Here is a 27,257-nt window from a genome sequence, read left to right on the forward strand (position 1 = left end):
TAAAATGGTTATGATTTTAATGTCTCTAGTGATTGGAATCAGAGCACAAATGGTTTTGATTGCAGGCAGAAATGTTTGCTAAAGTCATTACAGCTTTTGCTTCTCATCCTCTTAAATAAATTAATAACATTTGGTGAGGAAAACCCTAAGGTCTCAATATTATTTCTGTAACATCAAAGCAGTCTCAAATAACAACATGCTCTGAAATAATTACTTTTTTCTGATTCCTAGGAAAATAAGTAAATGTCAAATATATCCTTGTCCTCTAAAAATTATACTAACTCCAAGTCAAGATTTAAACATTTTAGAGGTGCATATGTGAAACGTACAGGACACGTGTATATGGGCACCAAATGGAGTCCCATAGTGAAGCATGTTTCTGAATTATTCCTCATAACAACAAACAGGAGAAGAAAGCATCTGGGCTGCCCAAGGGCATGACCACAGATATGAAAACTGTATCAGTACAAAGCACATAATAGTATATGAAATACTCCATGCCTGCATGAGCAGAATATTATTCACAGAGAAACACATTTTCTGATATGATTTTATTTTCTTATTGCTTCTGAGAGAAAAAAAAATAAGATAATTAGCAAATAAGGATACATATTTCACAAATATATTAGACCTTAGATGTGTCTCACACACACACACACACACACACACACACACACACACACACACGGCTCGGTGAAATTGTGAAGGCTGCAAGATGTGGACTGGTATTATTTTTTGACCTCTCTCCTTCTCACAGGCTGTGTTCTGTCACAGCAGGACTCTGAGAAAATCCTCTCTCATAAACCCTCTATAGTTACTTACTGGGATTAGTTTAATGTATGGTATAATAAAAGAGAACAGGGAAAGAAGTAGAGAAATTGGGAATAATAAAGAATGACAAGGAGTTGTGGGGAAGCAACTACTATTTGGAAGCAATTGGAGCACATTAGTCTCAGTCTCACCAGTATCGGCAGTACCCTTCTTGCCGCTAAGAAACTGGGTATATTTAATTAGGTTTATGCATGCATTTCTTTTACTGATTTTTTTGAGAAAGGGGAAGGGAGCTAGAGAGAGGGAAACATTGATATGTTGCCTCCTGCATGCCCCCTACTGGGAGTCCAGCCTGCAACCTGGGCATGTACCCTGACAAGGAATCAAGTTGGCAACCTTTCGGTACACAGGATAATGTCCAAACAACTGAGCCACGCTGGCCAGGGCTTGGCATGCATTTTTATACACATGAGTATGTTCTTCAACAGTCCTAGATTTTTATGTTTGCAAAGCTTTAAAAAATCAACTAGTTTTGCACATTTTCTATTCCAGTTGATTGGTTTGCTCATTGTTTCTCTCATTCAGATTTTGTTATGGTTTATTTTCAATATTCAATTCTACTTTTCTTGAACTCTATGCCCCAGTTTTCATCTGTCTCCTGAAAGCTGATGCACTTAAGTACTCCCTCTTCTTGTCCTGTAGTTTCAAAAAAAAAAAAAAGGGGGAACAATTCTGATGTGCTGATTTGAATACCACCACCATCTATATCATTCCTGGAAATTGTTTTTGTACTGTCACTCGTGCTCATTGTAATGGCTGAAATTGCAATCATAGAGTGCATTGTGGACTCTCACAGAACAGTAGACGCATGAAAAATAAGGAACACATAAGCTCTTTTGGGATTCTATTTATTCTAAATAATTGTGTTTTGTTGTTGATTTAAGAATTAGATGCAATAAATAGCTTTCATAACATTCTTTTTTAAATCATCAGATCCATTTTATTTAGCTTATTCAATTGTGTTTATCAATTGCAGAAAAGGAATCTGGCAAATCAGGTTTACTCATTCTGAATAGCCTAAGACATGATGTTCAGTGAAGCAAATGTGAGAAACTGCATCAGAGTATTTTTAATACATGATCAGTACTAGCTTTTTTAATTTTCTCTAACCAGAAAATTCTGTACTCCAACTAAGTCACTATTAACTGGCCTTTACCTATTCCATAATCTTTGAAATTGCCACTCTGATACTTCTACTCCAACTAGCTTTGCTGAATAAAACAATTCTTCTTACCCATATTTATATACACGAAGCATGTAAACATCCCTAAAATGTTAAATTTACTTCAAATTGCTTAAGGGTGTGTGTGTGTGTGTGTGTGTGTGTGTGTGTGTGTGTGTGTGTGTGTTTGGGGGGGGGGTGAGATAAGAAGCCAGAGGACTATGAGTGTTTATTAAGTTGAATAGAACCTTTTCAAAGAAGCTTTGTATAAGAAAGAGAATAAAAAGGAGGGAAGAAGATAGAATGAGAAGAAAAGACTAAGACTGTGACAGAATATAATGGGGGAAAAGCATACAGAGGCATACATAATAAAAGAGACAAAGGAATTGGAGCAAGAGAAAGCAGACCATTGAAGAGGACTACAGCAGTAGAAGTTAGGCATGGAGAGTGATTACATTCTCAATCAATACCACTCTATTACTTGGATTCTGTAGAATAATTATCTATAATTTACTGTTCATATTTGTATTCAAATTTGATATTCAGAAATATAAAGCTCTGATCTCTAGCATTTTGAACTCAAATAATAGAAAAACCAACACAAGATAATGTACTATGATGAAAGCAGTTTTGCCTAGGCAATTCAATTGCAACATTGGCAAGGAAGAGAGGTAGTTTAAGAGAAAAGACAAAGTGGAGTTAGAGAACAGAGTTCATCTGAGGTGGTGGCAGCATTTCCAAAGAGAGATATCTTGCCAGTAAGAGGAAGCCAGTGTGGACGAAAAGGGGCCACGTGCTAAACCTGACAAGCTCAGGAGAGGTCTGCATGGTGGCCTTACAAATTCAGAGACCTAAAGTAATCTCTAAATATGGTCTGAAACTAAAACTTTTTAACTAAAAGCAGTTTGTGGCAGGTAGTCATGTCCTAGGCTAGAATCTTTTCTGAAAAAGTCAATCTTTACCTTTGCATCTAGGATAACATACCTTCGGAAACATCAAGGAACAATAAGGAACACATAAGCTCTTTTGGGATTCTGTTTATTCTAAATAATGGTGTTTTGTTGTTGCTTTAATAATCAGATGCAATAAATAGATTTCATATCATTTTTTTTTAAATCATCAGATCCATTTTATTAGCTTATTGAACTGTGTTTATCAATTGCAAAAAAGGAATCTGGCAAATCAGATTTACTCATTCTGAATAGCCTAAGACATGATGTACAGTGAAGCAAATGTGAGTAAGAAACTGCATCAGAGTATTTTTAATACATGATCAACACTAGCTTTCTTATTTTCAAGACCCTGCATGGAACAACCAATGCACCAGGGCAGGGACCATAAATCTCCTCATTGTTATGTTAGTTGTTGACTGTTAACTATCCTGTGCCTACCTAAGTAAAAGGAGTAAATGCCTATCATTTTACATTTTTTTCCCATTCCAGAGTCACCCCACTTTGCTTTTTCCTGCCTTCCTAATCTAACACAAATGGATTTCATGTAACCCATTTATGTTTTCTCTTTTGACTGTAATGTAAAAATAAGGTGCAAAACTGACATTCTCTGGAGCATTTTCTCAATCTGTCAAGGTTTTGATTCCCAGCAATTATTGACAGTTTGGCTCAAATAAGCTCACAAAAATTCTCTATTGGTTTGAATGTTTCTTTCTTTTTTAACAACAGCAATGTATTATTATTATTATTATTATTATTATTATTATTATTATTATTACTATTAATCAAAGAGGAAGGGAGAGGGAGAGATAGAAACATCAATGATGAGAATCATTGATCGGCTGCCTCCTGCACACCCACCACTGGGGATTGAGTCCACAACCTGGGCATGTGTCCTGACCAGGAATCAAACCATGACCTCCTGGTTCATAGCTCAATGTTCAACCACTGAGCCATACCAGCTGGGTAGGTTTGAACGTTGACACCAGCAATTGGGGTGCTGGTGGGTATATGTGGAGAGTCGTCAGCAGAAAATGAACAGTCAACACTCAAAAAATACAAATGATTAGTGTAGATAAAACAATATTCTGGGGTAGTTCTGGGAATTATGGGCCTGGAGGAAAAAATAAAGTGAGCCATGTACTAGTAAGAGAGAGAAAGAGAAAATGACATTTTGAATACACATTCTGTGCCAGGTACTGGACTGAATGCTGGCATACAGTAGTGACTAAAATAAGGTCTCTTCCCTCAAGCTCAGTGCAGTCCAAGAAAAAGGTGTTTTGGCAACTATTTGCAATAAAGATTATAAGAGACATTTATGAGAACGACAGAGTGGTTGGTTATACAAAGAACCAGGGAAATGGGGAACAGATTATAAAAGCACACACTCATAGAACAATTTATATCTGCTTAGAAAGTGGTTAAAAGCTTTGCATAGTTATTTAGTACAGCTGCATAATATATCATGGAGTAGATACTAATATTACGCTCTTTAGCAGATGAGAAAATTGAAGCACAGAGAGCTTAAATTACTTGCCCAAGGTCTCACAGCTTGGAAGGAGCACAGCTGCCAGGCAGTCCGGCTCCAGAATCATTAAGCATATCTGCCACACCTTAAGGGGAAAATAAAATTAGAACATGTGGTATTGAGGCATATGTTGGAGATTCATCAGGTATTCAGGGCTGGAGAAAGGTATTTTAGACAAAGGGAAAGCATGTCCATAAACACAGAATGTATCCTCTAAGTCAGTAAATTCACGCTGGCATACATCATCCTAACTTCCTACCTAGCCTTGATGGATCTTAAGTAAATACTGTTTTCAGCTGCTGTGTGGTTTACAGTTTTATTAAATTACCACCATTAATTTTATTTAATTGGTGTCTCTATTTTTAAGTAAATGCTATAGAAAACTATATTCTCAATCTCAGGTATTTTAGAAAATTATATCAAAATAAAATAAAAGTAGAGAAGCAGAGTAAAGTCTAGAATAATGAAAAACAATTCTAGTCCAGCCAGCATGGCCCGGTGGTTGAGGGTCAACCTATGAACATCCACGAGGTCATGGTTCAATTCCCAGTCAGGGCATATGCCTAGGTTTCGAACACGATCCCCAGTGTGGGACATGTAGGGGGCAGCTAATCAATGCTTCTCTTTCATTAATGATTTTTCTATCTCTCTCTCCCTCTCCCTTCCTCTCTGAAATCAATAAAAATATATATTTTTTAATTTTTTAAAAAGAAACAATTCTAAATAATCCAAGGTAGCTCCGTTACTTTTATAAATCTCATGTCCAAGCCCAGAGTGCCTTGCAGGCTCTGCCAAAACACAGACAGGAAAATTTTTGTTCTAATTCAACATGTCACTGGTGTTTCTGCCTTCCCTTGTAACCTTTACGTACCAATTATCACTCCCAATGTTTCCTCTTAAATCATCATTTTCCATTCGCCCCAGCTGGTCTTGTCATCTCTCCCCCTTTCCTCTTTACATTTGCTGAATTTCCTGTGTCAAGTAGTTCTTCCAAATTTCTCAGCCCGTTTTCAATAACAGCCTACAACATCAGCATCATAAAGGAGAGAACACAAAACTGGAGGTGGCTTTCTATGCTGATGTGTGACAGAGCAATTATTACATTTCACTTAGCTGACTAGTACAGAGATTAGGTTGGAGGTTGGCTGTCATACCAAAATTTAGGTTCTGAAATATTTTTTATTGCTGTAAGAACATTTTACCTGAATTTCCCTTCTATTATGTTTTCTTAAAGAGAAGGCTGTGGAATGAAACTGTCTTGCTGCATCTTTAAATTTTCACCTCCTTTTCTGCTTCACCAGACTTATTTCAACAAATTGAATTAGAGATGAATTTGTTGTGTTTGTCTCTATTATAGTACTAGCAATTGTCAAGAGAAGAGGAATAAAGAACTTCACGAATAGTTATTATACTTCAAAATGACTCATAAAGCAAATGCCGTAGGGCCAGTTAAGAACCTTATGCATAGATTAGAAAAGGATTAAGAGCAGCAATTAAATTAGTAACAAGGATAAAGTGAAATGAAGTTTTTCTTGAGAAAACTGTTTTTAGAAAGTGAATTTAATTTGTTCCCAGTTTCAAGGGTTTTTGTTTGTTTCATTCTTTTACTTGCTGACATTTAATGATTAAGAATAAAACATTTGACCCCCTACATTCAGTTCACCTTATCCTTCCCTAGGCAATTTGTTTTTGAGTTCCAAAGAGACATCATTCCTATTCTCAAGAATGCTACAGTTCATAGGAGGGATACCAGATCATATTGTAACTGCCTATTTGTTATTAAACAGCAAAAGGATACAGGGTGTTACTATAGGGAATAGGAAGACTGCTTAACCTTTCTTGTGTAAGCCTAGCTTCCTCTAGTCATCCTGGAGGAAGTTATTTTTAAGATAAAACTTGAAGAATGACTGAGTCAGCCAAGGAAAGAGAAATATAGGCAGAAGTTAAAAGTGTATGCTTTGGAGAAAGAGAAGACCTTAGTAAATATAGACTTCTATAAAAACAACAAAGCCCTATAAAATGGTCAAAATCAACTGTTTCTAAACTCTGGAAATTAACCAAATGCTCACACCAAACCTAAGGGCATTTATTCAAGAAAAACTGCTGAATATTAATACGAATATAAGTTTGTTGAATTGTAACTTAACTTACAGCCACTTCCCTCTTTCTAATTCTAGAACAGTATTGAAACTAATAGCCTCACAAACATGATAACCCAAAGAACAAGCAAGATTGCATCCACTGAGAAAATGGACCAGATCTGGACCTTCTCAAAATGTTTTATCTCCAGACCATTTTCATTATTTTACCTGGCTGACAGCTCCAAGGAATAACCTCATTCACAGGCTGGTGTTATTTGCCTTGACCTCCCAGCTTTAGCTCACTCCAAAAGAAGGGGTGAAAAATAACCCCCATGCAATTGTTTAACCTTTCAACTGTCTAGGATTCAGTACAGGGAGGCAATCAAGAGGCTGGCCAAAACTTTTAAAGAAGATATGGGGAATGAGATGTCCATAGGAAACTTTGAAAAGTTCTGCACATTACTGGGGATTTAGAAGGCTGTGTACATGTGCAGGACTTTGGGCATGTCTATAAAGTAAGAAGGCCCTGATATTTTACTTTGGATTGACCTTGATGCCCTGCACAATTAAGAAGATAGGGCTAAACCAAAACCCTGTAAGTATTGAAAGCATGCCCCAATATACAAGCACAGAGCTAAAAACATGGAAGAATTATTCTTTGAAAGTATTTAAGGATCTCTAGCCAATTACTAGCTAACCAAGCAAAATTTAGTGGCCAGAAAAGACAAGGAATATAGACATTACCAATTCAGTCTAGAATATTCATTAAACAAGCATCAACAAGAGCAATAGCAATAACAAATAGCAACAACAATAACCCTGGGAAAGGGGAATTTTGATTTTTAGAGTTGTCATGTCATGTTACCTGAAATATTCAGGTTTTCAACAACAAAATATATTGCAAGATATACAAAGAAGCAGGAAAGTAAGGCCTATATACAGGTGGGTAAAAATAGATAATAGAAACAGTTCCTGAGGTAGTCAAGACATTTATTTAAAAAGTATTTAAACCAGCAACTATAAATATGCTGAAAGAGTTAAAAGAAACCATGTATAAAGAATGAAAAGAAAATATTACCTCAATGCCTCACTAAATATCAATAAAAAACATATAAATTATACAAAATAACCAAACAGAAATTCTGGAAATGAAATTGCAATGAAAGAAATGGGGGGGGGGGGGGAATCCACTAGAGGGGCTCAACAGCAGATTTGAGCAGGTAGAAGAGTAAGCATACTTGAAAATATGCCAATTGAGATTATGCAGTCTAAGATACAACAAGAAAAAAAGACTAAAGAAAAGTGAACAAGTCTTTAGGAACCTGTTGGATATCATCAATCATATTTATATATGCATAATAGAGGTCCCAGAAGGACAAGAAAAGCAGAAAGGGCAGAAAGAATATTTGAAGAAATGCTGAATGGAATCTTACAATATTTGATGGAAAACATTAATTCACACCATAAAGAAACTCAAAAAACTCCAAGTAGGAAAAACTCAAAATAAATATAGACACATCATGTTCTGACTGTTGAAAGCCAAACACAAAAACAGAATTATGAAAAGAGTAAGAAAATATCCAGCCACTCATCATGTATAAAGGATCTTCAGTAAGAGAGCTGACTTCTCATCAGAATCCATGAAACCAGAAGGCAGTGGGAGGACACATTCAAAGTGCTGAAAAGACTATCAATCAAAAAGTCTATATCCAGTCCTGGCCACGTGGCTCAGTTGGTTACAGTCTCATCCCCTACATCAAAAGGTTGTGGGTTCCATCCCTGGTCGGAACACATATGGGAGGCAACCTATCTATACTTCTCTCACATCTATATTTTTTCCCTCTCTCCTCTCCTCTCTGTCTAAAAATATCAATAAACATATCATTGGATAAGGATTTTTTTTAAAGTCTATATCCAGCAAAAATATTTTTAAAAAATGAATGAGAAATTAAGATATTCCAAGATGAACAAAAACAGAGAAATGCATTACTAGTAGACCTGTTTTTAAAAATACTTAATAGGATAAGATGAAAAGATGCTACACAATCACTTGGAACTATATAAAGAAATAAAGGTAATTATATAAGTAAATATAAAAAGCAGTATAAAAGTATTTTTCTTCTAATTTAGAATACAACTGCATAAAATAATAATTATAAAACTTTATTAATGGGCTTATAATGTATAAAGATGCAATGTATATGAAAAGAATAACATATAGGTGGCAGAGGCAATGAAAATATGTAGAACATAATTTTTATTGAAATTCAATTGGTATAAATCAGAGCTAGATTGTTTTAAGATGTTAACTGTAATTCCAAGCATAACCATTCAATCACCAAATTATTTTATTTTATTATTTAAAAATTATTATTTGATTTCTTTGAGAGAAAGGAAACATTGATTTGTTGTTCCACTTATTTATGCATTCATTGGTTGTTTCTTGTATGTTCCTTGATTGGGGATTGAACCCACAACCTTGGAATATTGGGTCAGTGTTCTAATCAACTGAGCTACCCAGACAGGGTAAATAATTTTAAAATAGAAACATTTTAAGTAATACGATATAAAATATCTACTTAGTACAAAAGAACACAGTAATGGACAAATAGAGCAACAAAAAATACATAAGAAACATAAAAACCAAATGGCAAAATGTCAGCTATAAATCCTATTTTATCAGTTACTAGATTAAATATCAGTGGATTCAATATTCAAAACAAAGGTTGACAGAGTAGATTTTAAAAAACACATAACCCAACTATCCTCAGTCTATAAGATATGCACTTTAGATTCAAAGACAGAAATATAGTGAAAGTAAAATGACGGAGAAATATATACCATGCAAACAGTAACCAAACTGGCAAAATTAGATCAGAAATTGCTAGTTCCTTTTGATATCATGCACAAAAGATCACAAGAAAATCCTCTCTGTTCAGTTTTCTTTTTGGTATTGATTTCTACTTTAATTGAAATATGTTGAGAAAGTATGGTCTAACCAAAATTCCCTGCAAGTTTTTAAAGACTGATTTTATGGATTAAGATGTGGTCATTTTAAATTGGTAATGTATACCTGAAAAAAAAGTATGCAGAACCTATAGGAAAATGGATGAGTTTGGAGAAAGGCTCTTCTCATGCCTTCTCTTCTTTTATCAGAGAAAAATATTTGAATTTAAGATACTTATGAAATATTGTACTCAGATGGAAATCAGGATGTCATAGAGATCTTAAACAGTCTGGACAGGAATAAATGTTTGGAAGTTGTCAGTAAAGGAAGATGATAAGGAATAAACAGAGATGTATTTCAAAACTACATCAATTTGTGAGGTTAGGTTTGTTTGTGATCAGAAATTAGGTTTCATTGCTAGCACTGGTCATTGACTATTCAGTGTAAAACCTATACTAAAATTGCAGAGGAGGAATAAGAAGTCCTCACTGCACTTATGGTATAAGGGGAAATTTCAAGAATTACAAAAATAAAAAATGTTTACCTTAGACAAAAGAGAAAGAAACAGAGGTAGTAAATGTGGATATGCTAAGTTTAACATTTGGGGAACCTACATGAAAAATTACAGAATTTGTTTATGATTTTATAGTATTTCTATAATTCAGACATTATTAGAAATGATAAGTTAAAGAAAAGATATAAATGTAATTTTAATCATCACTCAGTTTTTAAGGTAAAGCAGATAAAATTGATAGATTTTTAAATTTCTGAAATGAAAATGTTTTTATATAGAACATTTATGAGTACATTCTCTAGTAGATGTCACAAATGGATAATTGTAACCAAATCTTAACAAAAATAACTTGAGAAGCTAAGGATATTATATTACAATAATATTGATTGAAAGCACATAAATTTCAACAGATCTTAAAATATCAGGTATTCTACTTTTCTGTACATCCTTTACACTTTATAGTAAATGACTCAGCAAACATTTCTTTTGATATCACTAGGAATTATATCATCCAATAAATATAATACTAGATTTTTTGCTCCAAGAAAATATTATAGTATATTGAAGACATTTACCAAACAAATTTAAACCATTTCAAATATGCACTAGAAAAACCAAGTTATCATCATGCCAATAGAAACTCATTTAGGGTAATAGAGAATTACCATCTAGATATTCTTCATATTAACAAATATGTAGGCTTAAGAATGGATGTCAATTATTTACTTCTTAAATATCACCTTTAAATGGTTTCTCTCAGTACTAATTTAACCCAATGAAGCTCTAGGAGGCCCTGCACTATTTTAATGCATCAGCTAATTGAGCAAACAATGAGCAAAGCAAACAGATCTTCTAACACCACTTTCTTAGGAACTCCGATACCCCTCATAAGGTGCATAGGCCTGCTGCCGCATCATTCTATTGCCCCTTCCCAACAGCACCACCTTACCACCAACATACATACAAAGCTTCCCTTGGGCTACAAAATTGTTCTTCCTTAAGAATGTAAATGGTTGCCGAAACTGGGTTGGCTCAGTGGATAGAGCGTTGGCCTGCGGACTGAAAGGTCCCAGGTTCGATTCTGATCAGGGGCATGTACCTTGGTTGCGGGCACATCCCCAGTGGGGGGTGTGCAGGAGGCAGCGGATGCATGATTCTCTCTCATCGATGTTTCTTTTTTTTTTTTTTAATATATTTTATTGATTTTGTACAGAGAAGAAGGGAGAGAGATAGAGAGTAAGAAACATCGATGAGAGAGAGTCATCGATCAGCTGCCTCTTGCACACCCCCTACTGGGGATATGCCCGCAACCAAGATACATGCCCTTGACTGGAATCGAACCCGGGACCCTTCAGTCCCCAAGCTGACACTCTATCCATTGAGCCAAACCGGTCTCGGCTCATCGATGTTTCTAACCTTCTATCCATCCCTATTCCTCTCTGTGATTTTAAAAAATATATATTTTTTAAAAAAAGAATGTAAAGGGTAAAGTGGGTAAAATATATGGTGAGGGGATATGATGTGATTTTGAGTGGTGGGCACACAATAAAATATACAGAGATGTAACTTATAATTATACACTTGCAGCCTATATAATCTTATTAACCAGTGCCACTCCAAATAATTTAATTACAAGATAAAAATGTTAAAAAGAATGTCAACAGCTATTGACTTCTAAGTCTGTGCTAGACTGCCAGTTACAGTGAAGATATATCACTCCTGTCAGTGTTGACACTTTTAGACCCTATAGCATTGTTGGCCGTGGATATCTTGTAATACTGAAGCATTGTGTTAACTTGCCAGAACTGCTGTACAAACTAGATGGCTTAATCTAAAGATATTTATTGACACATTGGGCCTAAGCCTAGAAGTCCAAGATCAAAGTTTTGGTCTGGTTGGTTCTTTCCAAGAGCTGTGAGAGAGAAACTGTTCTATGCCTCTTGCCTAGCTTCTGGTGGTTTGCTGGGGATTTTTGGCACTTTTTGCTTATAGAAGCATCACCCTGATCTCTACCTTCAACTTCACATATTGTTCTCCCAATATGTGGGTATGTATCTTTGTCCAAATATCCCATTTTTATAAGGACACCAGCCATATTGAATTAGGGCCCACCTTAATGATGCAATTGAAAATAATTATATCTGTGACAACCATTTTTCCAAATAAAGGCACATTCTGAGGTACTTGTGCATGTAAATTTTAGGGGGACACAATCCAACCCATGCAGGCATGAATTACTTTTCACTCAAAAATAGCATCATTTCTGCTGAAACCTGTTTGGCTCAGTGGATAGAGCATCAGCCTGCGGACTAAAGGGTCCCGGGTTCGATTCCGGTCAAGGGCATGTACCTTGGTTGCGGGGACATCCCCAGTAGGGGGTGTGTAAGAGGCAGCTGATCGATGATTCTCTCTCATCAATGTTTTAGCTCTCTGTCCCTCTCTCTTCCTCTCTGTGAAAAATCAATAAAATATATTTTATAAAAAAAAATAGCATCATTTCAAGCATGGACTCTGTATGAAGATGCTGTTTTTTTTTTTCTCTTTGTGGGAGTTTGTTTATTGTTAACTAAAGGCCCAGTGCACAAAATTCATGCATGGGGTGGGGGGAGGTGTCCCTCAGCCCCGCATGCACCCTCTCCAATCTGGGACTCCTCAAGGGATGTCCAATTTCCCTACCAGGATCGGGCCTAAACAGGCAGTCGGACATCCCTCTCACAACCCAGGACTGCTGGCTCCTAACTGCTCCCCTATCTCTCAGGCTGATCACCCCCTAACCACGCCCCTGCCAACCTGATGGATGCCTAACTGCTCTCCTGCCAGCCCAATTGTCCCTAACTGCCCTCCCCTGCAGGCCTGGTCCCTCTGAACTGCCCTCTTCCTGCTTGCCTTATCACCCACAACTGCCCTCCCTTGCCAGATGTGGTCCTTCCCAACTGCCCTCCCCTTCTGGCCATCTTGTGGTGGCCTTGTTGCGTCCACATGGGGACAGCTATCTTTGACCACATGGGGCAGCCATCTTATGTGTTGGAGTGATGGTCAATTTGCATATTACTCTTTTATTAGGTAGGATGACTGAACCATAAAATAAGCTGATGTTTCCAATTTAGGTTAAGTAATGGCTTTTCCATTGGTTGGTCTGATGATATGCTCTCTAAGACCTAACTCTTCAAGCTGAATAGCTTATGTAACAGGCCTGGTTTTAAATTGGATTTTTGTGGCAACAGAGAAATTAATTAAAGTGAATCCTTTTATAAGTCATTAATGTTAGCTACCCACTGAAGATAACTCTTTATAGAGAAATGTGTTCTTGTGCCACAGAGTAATTTCAAATTTGTTGCTTGTTCCTCATATTTCATATTCAGGAAACTTTGCATGAAGGCACTGATTAGAAATCATACCTATTGGTATGGAAGTTTATGCCATCTTTCCTCATTACTATTGAGCAAATGGTTCTAGTCGTGGGGGGGTGGGGGGGGAGATAGTGCAGCCTGGCCAGCATGGTTCAGTAGTTAAGCATAAACCTATGAAACAGGTTCTGTTTCCTGTCACATTTGTTTCCTGTCAAGGTCAGGGCATGTGCCCAAGTTGCTGGCTCACTCTCTAGTGGTGGGTATGCAAGAGGCAGCCAATCAATGATTCTCTCTCATTATTGATGCTTCTATCTCCGTCTTCATTTCCCTTCCTCTCTGAAATCAATAAAAATATTTTTTTTAAAAAATAGCACAGATAAATAAGAATTCTATATAATATATTGTTTTAGAAGAAATTGAAAACTATAGAAGAAATGGTTAGCCATCTACTAGAGTCTTGCTCTCTATCCATGTTGTAGACCAATGTCTGGCTAGCAGCTGCCCAAACAAGAACTACACTACTTAGTTTGCCTTGAAATTACTTGGGGGCATGTGATTGAGTTCTGGAAATAAGAGTTAAAGCAATTTTTGTCATTTCCACACATGGTCCATGGTGCATAAAAACTTCCTCTGCAACAGCACACTGTGTTTTCCCCCATCTGCCAGAGAGGTGTTAAATTCTAGGGTGACATTAGAAGTTCCATGCTGAACATGAGAGTGCCTGTGACAGCCTGAGTCCCAGGCATACCTTTCCGCCATCTCTAACTGGACTTTATATGAGTGAGAAATAAACTGCTATTGTTTAATCCACTGAGAATTTTGAATTAAATCTTCTAACACCACGCCTGCATTTACCCTTGTTTAATGCAGATATAAATTGTGTCATGTTTCTTATTTCTCAATGTGGCATTTCTTATTTGACAACCAAAATAAGTTCTGGAATTACTTTGTAGAGTTTGCCTTAAAAATTACCTCCCAAATTTAGTAAGAACCTTTTCTTTATTTTTATTTCTTGTCTGTTTTTAATAAAAGTTAACGTTTCTTTAAACTATGGAGATGGAGTGAGGTCAATGGCACTCGTGACATTAAATTGAATTCCAAGGCCTGTGTTAGCTATTTCCACATTGTCATGTGTTAAAAAGTGAAAGGGAAGTGAAAGGTAAGACAAAGATTCTACTCTTCAAGGACAGTGTCCACAGCCTCCTTAATTTGGTAGGTTTAGCATCTAGTACACAGTAAATATTCAGTAGTATTTTTGGCTTAATGATAGAGGAAAAGAATTACCAGCATCTCCCCTAGAGTGATCCCTAAACAGGATTTAGCAGATCAAACTGCCAACACCAAGTATTTCCAGATATTTTCTTTGAACATGAAAAGATAATCATAAAATAATACTTATAACTATATTAGCTTAGGCATAAAGCTAAGAGTTGCTATTATTCAATGTTGATTCTTTTGTTCCCTACCAAACTGGGATTAGTTTAGAACAATTTTGTGGCAAATAATTCTATATTCTCCCTTTTTATTTTATTTTTAAATTAAATTTATTGGATGACATTGGTTAATAAAATTATATAGGTTTCAAGTGTACAATTATATGATACATCATCTGTAAGGAAGCAACTGAAGTATTCTTCAATCGGTGATTGGATAAGGAAGATGTGGTACATGTATAAAATGTAATACTGCTCAGCCATAAGAAAAGATAAAAATGCCTGCATTTGTGATAACATGGATGGATCTTGAGAATATCATGGTAAGTGAAATAAGTCAGAAAAAGTCAAGAACCATATGATTTCACTCATATGTGGGATATAAAACTGAAAGAACAAATTAATGAAAAAGCAAAACAAATTTTATGTTTTTGAACTTGGGTTTGCTCTTTGCTTGAATTTTGCTGCTATCCATATGTCATTAGCCTAAACCCGTGGTCAGCAAACTACATCTCACGAGCCACATGTGGCTCTTAGGCCCCTTGAGTGTGGCTCTTCCACAAAATACCACAGCCTGGGCAAGTCTATTTTGAAGAAGTGGCGTTAGAAGTTTAACTTAAAAAAATTTGACTCTCAAAAGAAATTTCAATTGTTGTACTGTTGATATTTGGCTCTTTTGACTAATGAGTTTGCCTACCACTGGCCTAAACTGACTTAAATCACATCCTACAACACATGCAATACATCTTTCCATTTCCATTACTTACTCACACTCTTCCTCCTGGCTGGATATGGCTCACTCTGTTGTTCCTGTATCTAAATTCTGCCCTTATTTCAAAAACTAGCTCAAATCCTATTATGTTTCCCAAATCATTGCACTCTCAATGCCTTTTCCTCTTCTAAGTTCCTCTGATTTTGTTCCTTTTTCTTTATAAGTGGACATTTTGTTTCTCCAATTACATTAAAAATTTCATAATAGAGCTCCTGTCTCAGACCAGTTTGCTTTCCCCAAACCTAGCAGAGTACATTTCCTTATCAAATAAATGTTTGAAAACAGACAGACTAGGGTAGAGGAAAAAATATTAAGTGGAAACAAAAGATGTAAGCTTAAGGTAAGATGCTGATGTTTATTACCGTTTCCCCAAAAGTAAGACAGTGTCTTATATTAATTTTTTCTCCAAAAGTTGTGCTAGGTCTTATTTTCAGGGGATGTCTTATCTTTCCATGCGCTAGGTCTTATTTTTGGAGGATGTCTTATTTTTGGGGAAACACAGTAGTTCAGTAAATTTGGATGGGTATTCAACATCATTGTTTATATTTCCTTGCCTATGAAATGGTGATTAAAGTACCCTGCTCAAGTCCTAGCCAAGTACCTCATTTGCTTTAGAGCTTCATTCTGATATGCCAAGGTCACAGGTTTGATTTCCAGTCAGGACACATACAAGAATCAACCAATGAATGCATAAATAAGTGGAACAACAAATTAATGTAAAAACAATAATGATAAAGTACCCTGTTCAACCTACTTCACAGACTGGTTCTAAAGATCCACTGGGGCATGATTTAGTTCATAGTGTTTTATACACTTGAGAGTGGTATGCAGAATTACTTCCACTAAATGTAGTATAGCATAATATAATATGTATGGTATGGTATGGTCCCCACAATGTCTGGTACATAATAAATTTTTAATAAATATTTGACAAAAGAGTAAATGAATAAATGATTTGCAAATTAAAGCAAGTAGTTCTTTCCATTTAAAACCCCAAACTACCTTTCTGAAATAATCATTGGTTATTTCAATTTTTATTTTTTCTCACCAGAAAACAAATAGCTTACCTGGCTCTTCAATTCTCCTCAAGCAAATGTTCCAACAGAAAGAATATGTCAGCTTCTGTTACACATTCTGGTCTTCCAAGATAATTTTCTTTCTTTTTAAAATTTTTGTCAACCAACATAGAGGTGGCTTTTTCTACCCTAACAAATGCTTCTAGCTATTATAAATCTCACTTTCAAAGATTCTTAGAGATTGATTGTAACTATAATTGTTCAGAAGAAATAAAAATATAGAGTTTATATATCCACTCTCTGAAGTCTAGATTGTCATGTTTTATAACTACTAATTAGTAGTTCTATGACCTTGACCAAGATATTTAAATTCTGTGCCTCAGTTTTCTCAATACCAGACTTGGGTTTGGCAATAATATCTACTTTAAAGAGTTGCCATGAGGTTAAAATTAGATAATATATGTGAAAAGCTTAAAACACTGCCACGGTGAATAAATGCATATTTTATTTTTACTATAAAATAAAGTTTTTTTTAAAAAGCTTTAAACAAACAAAGGTTTTAAACAACCCCTAGTTCCATTACATTCTTAGGAAAGATTTTATAGTATACTAAGCTGAATCGTTAAATGAAAATACTATTAATACTCCTCTTTCCTCTCTCCCCTTTCTCAGTCCCCCCTCCCTTTAACATGGTGAAATAGCTTTGCATATTAATTAAAACCACAGTCTTAGAGAATTGGATGGACTTGTGTTTTAATCTGACTTAACTGTGATGCCTGAATTTGGAAATGCTATTTTACCTCCTTTAGTCTCATTCACTTCATCCTCAAAATGGAGGTAAAATACTATACCTCATAAGGTTGTGTAGAGAATTAAGTAGTACGAGAATTAAAGGTATTTTTAAAAGACCATTTACTGATTTTTAGATAAGGGAGAAAGGGAGAGGGAGAGGGGAAAAAACCTGCATACCCCCTGCCTGGACCAAGCTCGCAACCCTGGCAAGTGCCCTGACTGAGAATTGAACCAGCAATCTTTCTGTGCATAGGATGATGCTCAACCAACTGAGCCACACCTGCCAAGGTGATATTTTTACTTTTAAAATACGTGTTATAAATTACCTAGTGATTGGCACATAGTAAATTCTCAAATATAATAACCATTGATATTAAATGTAGCAATTTAAATAATCTGATGATTTATTCATAGTAATATCTTACTGAACATTTATGACACATTAGACAGTAAATGAAGCACAGTAAAGGACAGGAAAACAGATGGAGGAAAATAATTTGATATCACTCTCTCTGCATTATTCATCAATTAAAAATTCCTGCCATCTGCATATTGGCCTAATTTGATTATATTTAAACTGATCTGGGGATGTTCTGGTGAGTGTAATTGGTAGGTGATTTCAACACATTAAAAGCATACTTATCACAATGAAGGTAAAATATAAAAATTTGAAGATTCCCTTTTAAGTTAACCAAAGCATGAGTTGAAGTATTAACTGAACAGGTTTATCAAATATATTTCAGGTAGTGAACTGGTGCTTGGTATATAGTGGTAATGAAACACTCATGTTAACTTTCACACCGGTTTACACATTCTGTATTAGTAATATTTCACTTTACTGAATGATGGGGGTAAATCAAAATCCTAAATGTAGTAAAATTTCTATTTTAATAGTAAACCTCTGTACATATTTTTTTAAAACCATTGTAGAAGTTATTATGCAATAAATAAAAAATGTCCCAGCTTATAAGAGTATGATATTTTTAAAAATTAGATCTTCAAAGATTATCTTTGGCTCACAAATAATGAAATAGAGTTTAATCATTTGCACTCATAATTCAGCTGAAATTCAATATTACAAATACAATTTTATTATTAAGAAATAATTTTCAGTTAAAGATTAAATGGAAACTATGTTATAAAGGACGTACATAAAGCATTCATACACAGGCTGTTCGCCTTCCCAGACATATCAAAGCTTACAGAGCAAAATGTCAACATAGACATATCTTACAATGGCAATGGCACATACATTGGCAGTTTCACTCAGCCTGATTCACTGATTTTTACAGATTTTTACTTAACTGAGATTTAAATACAGGTTTCCTTTATATTCTGAGGGAGAAAAATTAGTTTTTCTTCATCCTTGGAACCAACCTTTCAATATCACCCATTTGTATGTGTTCTAACTACATTACCAGATATGTGATCCCCAATAGCAGGCAGAATGTCCCAAATCACTTAATGTTATGATAGTGACCCAATACATTCAAGTATTTTTCTACCATCAATTTAAAGATTTTATTTGAAATCAAAATTTAAAATTACATAGTATTTCCATTTCTAGGAATTATTGTCACATGTAAGGAAGTATGTACAAGGATACTACTTGTATATTTTTTGCAATAACTAAATATTGGCAACAAGTTAAATGTCTATGAATAGAGGACTGGTTAAATTAATTATTGTATGTGGACTATTTAGCAGCGATTCTAAAAGAAAAAGCTGACTCTTGATGTACATGTAGTAAAGTATATTCAAAATATACAAGTGAAGAAAAAAAGCAAGATAGTATTGTGATATTCTTTGTATAATAAAAATCATGCTTGTGTAGGAACAGACATTTCAATAAGGATATACAAAACACTGTTAATATTAGTTACTTCTAGGAATTAAAAAGGAAGGCAGAAACAGCAATATTCCACTTAGGAAATTTGCCTGATTGATTCTAGGAATTAGGCACATGCCTGTATATATAGACACTTCACCCTATCTCTCAACAAGGAAATAGTATACAAGAACAGCTTGAGCACTAACCAGTCAGAAGACATATCATCAGTGGAAAAAAAAAATCAGCAGTTCAGGTGAGTACCTGCTGAATGCCAGTTCTGAGTCAATGTCAGTTGGATTGGTAATAAATGCAATTTTAAACTCACACGCAAAAATTATTCTTGAAAAAACTGGAAAGTCTAGGCACCTTTGCCCATAAAATTGCTGAAATACTGAACTGATTAATCAAAGACATTTCTTGACATTTACTGTATTTGTCATTATTCACAAGTTCAACACCCCCATTCCTATATGTGCCACTGGTTAACAAATTGTAAAATGTAACATTTAAACAATTCAATGGAGAAAATATCTACTAAGGGATTCCCATCATAAAAGCAACCATGTTTGCCCTTTTTGTTGTGACAGCAAAAAGAATACCATTCTGGAAAACCAATCATTTGTTTCCAAGCCAAAGGGAAAAACAATATTGCATTGGCCACTAGATGTCCCCCATATATTTTTTCCATTATTACAATAAGAGCACAAAGGGAACAAAACAAGTGAAAGAGAAACATTTAATAAAATAATCCATCTCTAGATACTCACATATAGAAATTGTGACTCCTCATTTACCACTTATTTAGCATAGCTTCATACTATGGAACTAATAAAACTTTTCTACATTTTACCAGTAATATTTTCAATAATTCCTATGAAAATACTTCAAGAATTAAAAGTTCTAATATTTAATTCTGCTAGGCAACACCAAAATTCTTCACCTAGTTTGTTCCTGGTGGCTAGCAATAGCAATCTTTTCTTTCTTAGTTTAAAAAAATGTATTTAATGATTTGAAAGAGAGAGAAAGATTGATTTGTTGTTCCACTTATTTATGCATTCATTGGTTGATTCCTGTATATGCCCTGACCAAGAATAGAACCAGCAACCTTAGCTTATCAGGACAACACTCTTAACTAACAGAGCTACGTGGTTCTTAGTTTTGAGTCACTTCTATGATTCTTATATATTTCACTTTTCTGTCTACTTTAATACTCCCACTTTTAAAAAATTTGAATTTGTTTTGAATATGAATAAGTCATTTACCTAAAGATATGCATAGTTTTTTTTCTAATTTACCATATCATATGTACTAAAAGCCAATACACTTTTTATGTAAAAATGAGTTAAAAGTCAGCTGATTTGTATTTCATGTAGCTTATAACAAATTAACAATCAGCTGCTTCTAAATAGGTACTTTTATTTTGTGCACTTATAATGTAAATATCTTTGATTCTTAAAAATAATAAAGAATAAGTGATTGCCTTAATAATTAATCACCTGTATTTTAGCTGGTTACAGAATACCAATGTGTATTACATTTCACTACTGATCATTATCTTCAGTTTCTCATTTTCTGCTTTTCCATAAAATAAGGGCTAATCAGTTCCATGTCCTTTGACACGTCAAATTGATGGGGAAAATAAGACATTTTTGGGGGGCTAGCAATCTGAATCTGTGCCAGTAACCTAATGTACATTCTTGATAGCCTATAATTAAGTCACTGCCCCTTTCTCTACAATATGGTCTTGCAAACTGGTTTACCCAAATACTCACATTTTACAGAGGCCATAAAGCATAAACAATACACAACTCCTAAGAGGGTTATCAGTGCTGGCGCCAGGCCAGGCCTATAGGTGTGGTCTCATGGCCTCCATTCCAACACACAGGGCTTTTTTGAAAAGCCCACAAAAGGTCCATAAGCCCCATCCATATTTGGGGGACAAAGAAACCAAATGATATAAAGGAAAATCTTCCTCCATATTTGTTTGCTCAGGATTTGGAGAGAAACAGTCTCCCCTGAGTCACTATATTAGTACATGTGAAACATCTGAAAATAGTTTTTTCCTGTATCTCCAAGTACTCCTGTGTATTTTTCAGTCACCTGGTAAATTCTGTAACAAAAGAAAAAACAAATTTAACTTCTCTCACAGATTATATTTTCCTCCTACACTATCCAATTCAAATCTAGATCTGAACAGATCAAATCATGGTCTCCCCTCCTCTCCCCCCCCCCAAAAAAAAAGAATCACCTGCTTAGAAAATATTCAGTTCTGACTTCACGTTTATTGTAGACAACTTCCTGTTAGATTGCTTCCTACTGGCATTCAGCACTATTGAAAAGACCTGAAATTTTACAGGCTGCCCCCCTCTTTTCCCTTTGCTGGTTAGGCTTACTTCCTTTGTTCAGCTCTGTTATTTATTTTTTTCTCAGCCCTTGGAATCTGCTTAATTCTGAGGAGGTTTTAGAGTTTGAGAATTTAAACTCTTGTGTAGCATGAACATAACTCCCAGACAGCCTTCCTACCCAAACGTTTGGCTTTAGGAATAGTGACTGAAGCAGTTTGAAATTGTGAAACATTTTCCCCAATTTTACTACTAAAATGACAATGAGATTTCAAAACTGCATTGCAGCAACCTAAACGAGCAGGTCTTTAATGCACTTAGACCTTTCTCTTTTTCCATCAAAGAAGTATCACCATTTTGTTTTTTGCCTTGTTTCACACATTAAAAGTCATTAAATGCAGTAAAGCATGACCATGAAAAATGTTGTCTGTATAGAAAAATCTTGAACTTTGTTCAAATTTCTCCTCTAGTTGTAAAATAAACTCCTTAAATCGAGTGGGACACGGACACATCGCCTTCATGTCAGTCCCCAGGGTGACTTCCAGGTCTTTTGTATATAATAGTCTATTTTTCTGTTCTTTTGTCCTTTTTATTCTTTATTACTAAGTCCTTCATTGAAAGTTTAAGAATAATATCTGCAAATAAGTGTTTCATCAGGGGAAAATTTTGTATAGAAGAGTCATTTGAAGGACTGTTTCCCTTTTCTTTGAATGGCTTATCAGAAACCATTCAGAAAACACATTCCCTCAGGCACTTTCAATCTATTCCAGTTCCCAGAGAACATTCAGGGTGTTAGTTTCTAAACAGTTTTACCACGTAAGTCTTTTCTGATGGCCTTGGAGGAAAGGGATATTGAGGATAAAAAAGGAGATGAGTTCATGACCCCCCTTGACTTACAAAGACTCCATCTCAGAAATGAACTTTAATATACATGGGCTGTTATTTACCTGTGAATTTGAATTTTGGAATCAGAAACTCAGAGTAAGGAAGAACTCTAAAATCATTTAGTTCTGATTCCTCTCTATAACTTGCCTATCAAGTATTTTTCTGACCTGCATAATCATGTTCAATTACTGATACCTAAGCATCTTGGAGGCAGAGCTTTCAAAAATTATCAGAGCTTAAAAGATAAGGCTAAAACCCCTTCAGGCATGCCCCATCTTCCATTCCACTTCAGTCCACTTTACAGAGGTAAGCATTATTTTAGTTTTCTTTTTGAAATTTTATTATATTTATCATCATATTTAAGTAGTCCTAAAACACAGAATATTAATTTTTATTTGTTATTTAAAAATATTTTTAATGATTTCAGAGAAAAAGAGAGAGGGAAAGATAGAAACATCAATGATGAAAGAGAACCATTGACCAGCTACCTCCTGTACAACCCCCACTGGCGATTGAGCCCACAACCCAGGCATGTGTCCTGACTGGGAACCGAACCTTGACCTCCAGATTCACAGGTCAACCACACTAGGCTACACCTGCTGGGCTTCCTTGCTATTTTTATTAAATAACTAGAGGCCCAGTGCACGAAATTCATGCACTTGGGGGATCCCTCAGTCCGGCCTGCACCCTATTGCAGTCCAGGACCCCTGAAGGGATGTCCGCCCATGGGGAACATTGGAGCCCGGTTCCCCCGTTAGCCATCCCCTGATCAATGGAGTCTGAGGGCGGGGGTGGGGGGTGGGGGAGATGGACTGGTCGTCTGTTTGGTTGTTATGGACCCTGAGTTTTTATATATTAGGATATAGCTTGAAAAAAATTTTCATGTTATGTAGACATGCTTTATTATTTTGAACTGCTGCACAGTTATCCATAATATGAAACCCAATTTATTTTGGTATCCCCTTTTTTGGTTTTCCCTATTTTTATTTTTCACTATTATAAACAGTGCAACAAATATTCTTTTCCATGTCTCCTTTTGATATGGGAATTTTGGATTGGAATATGCAGTGTTCCCCTGGGCAGGATGGTTTGTCTAGGGCTCTTTGTTCATCAGAGTCAAAGAATGAAACTACGGACAGAAGATGGTATAGTAAAGGTGGAAATTTATTGAAGAACAAGTACAGACTCCTACATGGGGAAGGAAAAAGAATGTCACAGCACTGACTCCCACATGGGGAGAGGTAAAGAGTCCCACCAAGTTCCTTTTTTCACGATTTATAAAGGCTACAGTTTTTTGTGCCTCAATATCCCCTCTGATTGGTAACTATTCCCCTTTGATTTGGTCAGTATAGTAACTCCTGAGCTCAAAAGTAAAACCTCACACAGGACATATGAGGCCCTCTTCCCTCATTGTTCTCCTATTACCTCTTGACTTTCTTCCTTCTTCTTTATTTTATAAATATAGACCTTTTGCTACTCCCCTTGTCCTTGTCTTATGGAAATGTGACTGCTGCCTCTCCCAACTCCCTTATCTTATGGAAATGTACACTTTTGCAACTCTGTAGCCCTGTGTTTTTTCCATGGACCCCTTAATTTAAAAAAAAATTCCCTACATCTTCCTATTTCACCCCTAAAAATTCCTATTTCACTTTTATGCTTATTCAACTATTTCCCTGAGGTAAATGTGGAAATTCCATTTTGGCAGGGAATTAGGATGGTAACTGACATTGACTGTCTAGGGATATAGCCAAGGAGTAAGTCAGACAAGGAATCCCTTAATATTTTCTCATACTACCTCCAATGCTTACCCATTCTACAGGTGAGGAAATCAAAGCTCATAAATCAACTTGCCAACAATGGAGTTGTATTTGAGCTCTACATCTGACTCTAGAGTATAGGTTCTCTGTTTCCCCCACATTCTGGAGAGCTCTACTAAAGAGCCCTTTTGTCTGTTGTGATGTAATTACAACTCCTTATATATCTTTGTTATTTTCCTACAACACTTTTTAGAGGTCAACTCTAATTCCACTTTCACAATACAGTCCTTGAAAAAAATAATACCTGCTATCATATGTAAGGTCTTTACTATTCATCAGGCCCAACAAGTTACATATACTAGTATACCTCAAGTCACTTAATACTGACCAAATGTTTATGGTTTATTTTAAATACTTTACAAACATTTATAAAACAGTTGATATTAATTGGGCATTGTTGTGTGTGCTTTACAGATACTAATTTAGTAAAAATTCATAACAATTTTAAAGGATAGCTGCTATTTTTATCAAAATTTTACAGAAGAGGAAAATGAGACTTACAGATAATTGAAGCAATTTGATAAAGGTCACAAATTTGTGTAGTGGCAGAGTTGGGATTTAAACTCAAATAGTGTGTGTGACTCTACAACCTACTTTCTTACTATACTATGCTATCTGTGTTGAAAATATTGAGGAGGAGTGTCATGCAATCCCCTGCCTTAGCCCTTTCCCAGGATTTCTTAGGAAAGGGATAACATCTTCAGCTTGTTCTCACCAACTGATAGAAATCAACTTTATCATTCTATTTACTTGTCTCTCAACACCATGCGCTTTGTTTATTTCCTTTTGGAATGTAGCTTTCAGAAGAAACACAGTATTTTAACTGATTAGGGAACCATCCAGAATTCTAAATTCAATATTACTATTATTATAGCCCACGATCTTGAATTTTTGGGAGCCACAACCACCTTTTGATTTATATTTAAACTAGAGGTCTGGTACATGTCAGTCGTAAACTCAGGGAGGTTCCTCAGCCTGGCTTGTGCCCTTTCACAGTCCAGCAGCCCTCAGGGGATGTCCAACTGACAGCTTGGGACATCCTTAGCACTGCTGCAGAGGCAGGAGAGCCTCCCACCACCACCAGCCATGAGCCCGGCTTTTGCTTAAGCAGTGCTCCTCCTGTGGAAGCACACTGACCAGCAGGGGTCAGCTCCTGTGTACAGCATCTTCCCCCTGGTGGTCAGAAATATCATAGCTACTGGTCATTCTGCCATTTGGTTGATTTGCATATTAGCCTTTTAATATATAGGATAATTGTTGCCACCCCTCCCCACCTTATCCTTGTTATATATTCCCATGATTGACTCAGTGCAGTATTCTACCTGACAAGACAGTTGAGGATTCTGACTCTACTATTCAACCTAGAGGTGGTTACTCCCAGCTATGTTTTATCTGCATATTCTATGAGCATGTTATCACTATATCTTCATCCAAATAAGTCACTGATAAAAATACTTAAATATAATTACAAAAAGCAGAGCCTTACAGTTCAAGAATCTTCACTCCAGTGTGTCATTGATTAAAATAAACAAGACTTTATCCTGGCCAGTATGGCTCATTTGGGTGAGCATCATCCCATGCATGGAAAGGTTGTTACTTCTATTTTTGATCAATAAGAGGCAGCCTATTGGTGTTTCTCTCTCACATTGATGTTTTTCTCATTCTCCTTTTCTTTTTTCCTCTATCTAAAATCAATAAAAACATCAACCTTGCTGGTTTGGCTCAGTGGATAGAGTGTCAACCTCTGACTGAAAGGTCCCAAGTTTGATTCCCATCAATGTCATGTACCTCGGTTGCAGGCTTCTTCCTGTCCCAGGCCTTATGCAGGAGGCAACTAATCTATATGTTTCTCTCACATCAATGTTTCTCACATCAATGTTTCCCTCTCTCGTCCACTGTAAAAAAACAACAACACAAAATCAATGAAAACATAAAAAATTTAAAAAAACTGCTTTAGATACAGTGTACATTTCTGCTTTAATTTCTTGTATACCATCTAATATTAGCTACATTGTGTTCTATTATGAACATGTTATTTGTACTTTGAATCATTCTATTTTGTCTCTTCCTCTTATTGCTTTTTTTAAAAATATGTTTTTATTGAGTTTAGAGAGAGAGGAAGGAAGAAAGCTATAGATATGGAAACATCCGGGGCCGAGCCCACAACCAGGACATGTGCAACAATTGAGAATCAAACCAGTGACCTCTTCATTCCTGGTTCAATGCTCAACCACTGAGCCATACACTATTGCTTCTCTTTTATCATGATTAAGCACAGAACTATCCTTACTGCATTGGGGAAGGTAGCCAAATTCCTTCCTTGACCCTTGATAGTTCTTGTGCTGTATTTTAATATCATTGTGCTCAAAGCTGAATTTCTTTAGTCATCATATTTTTTGGCACATATCCTACCTTTGGAGAAACTGATTTCTACTATCAAGATTATGTGATTTAGAGAAAAGAAAATAGAATCAAAGCTCAATTTCCCTCTGTATTTAGATATAATTCCAGTAAGCTCCATAAATGAAGTCCTTTTTTTGCATGCAAATTCCTACATAGACAAGGTAGGGGATTAATATTTATTAATCATTTGTTATATACTAGGCACTAAGATGGATATTTTAATATCATTAGTATATTTTTAATGCACTAATTTTCCCTAGGCACCTTTGCATAGCCTTGGTGAGGAACAAATTACAATTATAAGTTTTTTAAAAATGTAAGAATGTTTTCCAAAAGTCTCTTCAAGGTTGGATAAATGCTCTTTCAAAAATATTATTTTATATACATGTCTCAGATAGCTAGGGCTGCTATAACAAAATATCATATACTGGATGGTTTAAACAACAGATGTTTATTTCTCAGAGTTCTAGAGGTTGGTAAGTTGAAGATCAAGGTATCAAAAAATTCAGTTCTCCTTGCAGGACCTCTTTCTGGCTTGTAGAGAGCTGCCATCTCACTGTGTGCTCACATGGCCTTTCAATATTTCTCTCTCTGTCTCTCTCA

The 27,257-nt window shown here is 35.6% G+C and overlaps 1 pseudogene across 1 annotated transcript in view; it reads right to left on the bottom strand.

The window, feature by feature from the left end:
• Positions 1–1,375: 1,375 nt before the first annotated feature.
• Positions 1,376–27,257, bottom strand: part of LOC311614805 (nuclear prelamin A recognition factor-like) — a 39,307-nt pseudogene continuing 13,425 nt past the window's right edge. The window contains exon 2 of the transcript in view: positions 1,376–1,467. The product of the transcript in view is annotated as a nuclear prelamin A recognition factor-like (transcript). The remainder of the gene's footprint in view (positions 1,468–27,257) is intronic.

Source organism: Pipistrellus hanaki (assembly GCF_964339955.1).
Source record: "Pipistrellus hanaki genome assembly, chromosome: X".
Classification (NCBI taxonomy): domain Eukaryota; kingdom Metazoa; phylum Chordata; class Mammalia; order Chiroptera; family Vespertilionidae; genus Pipistrellus; species Pipistrellus hanaki.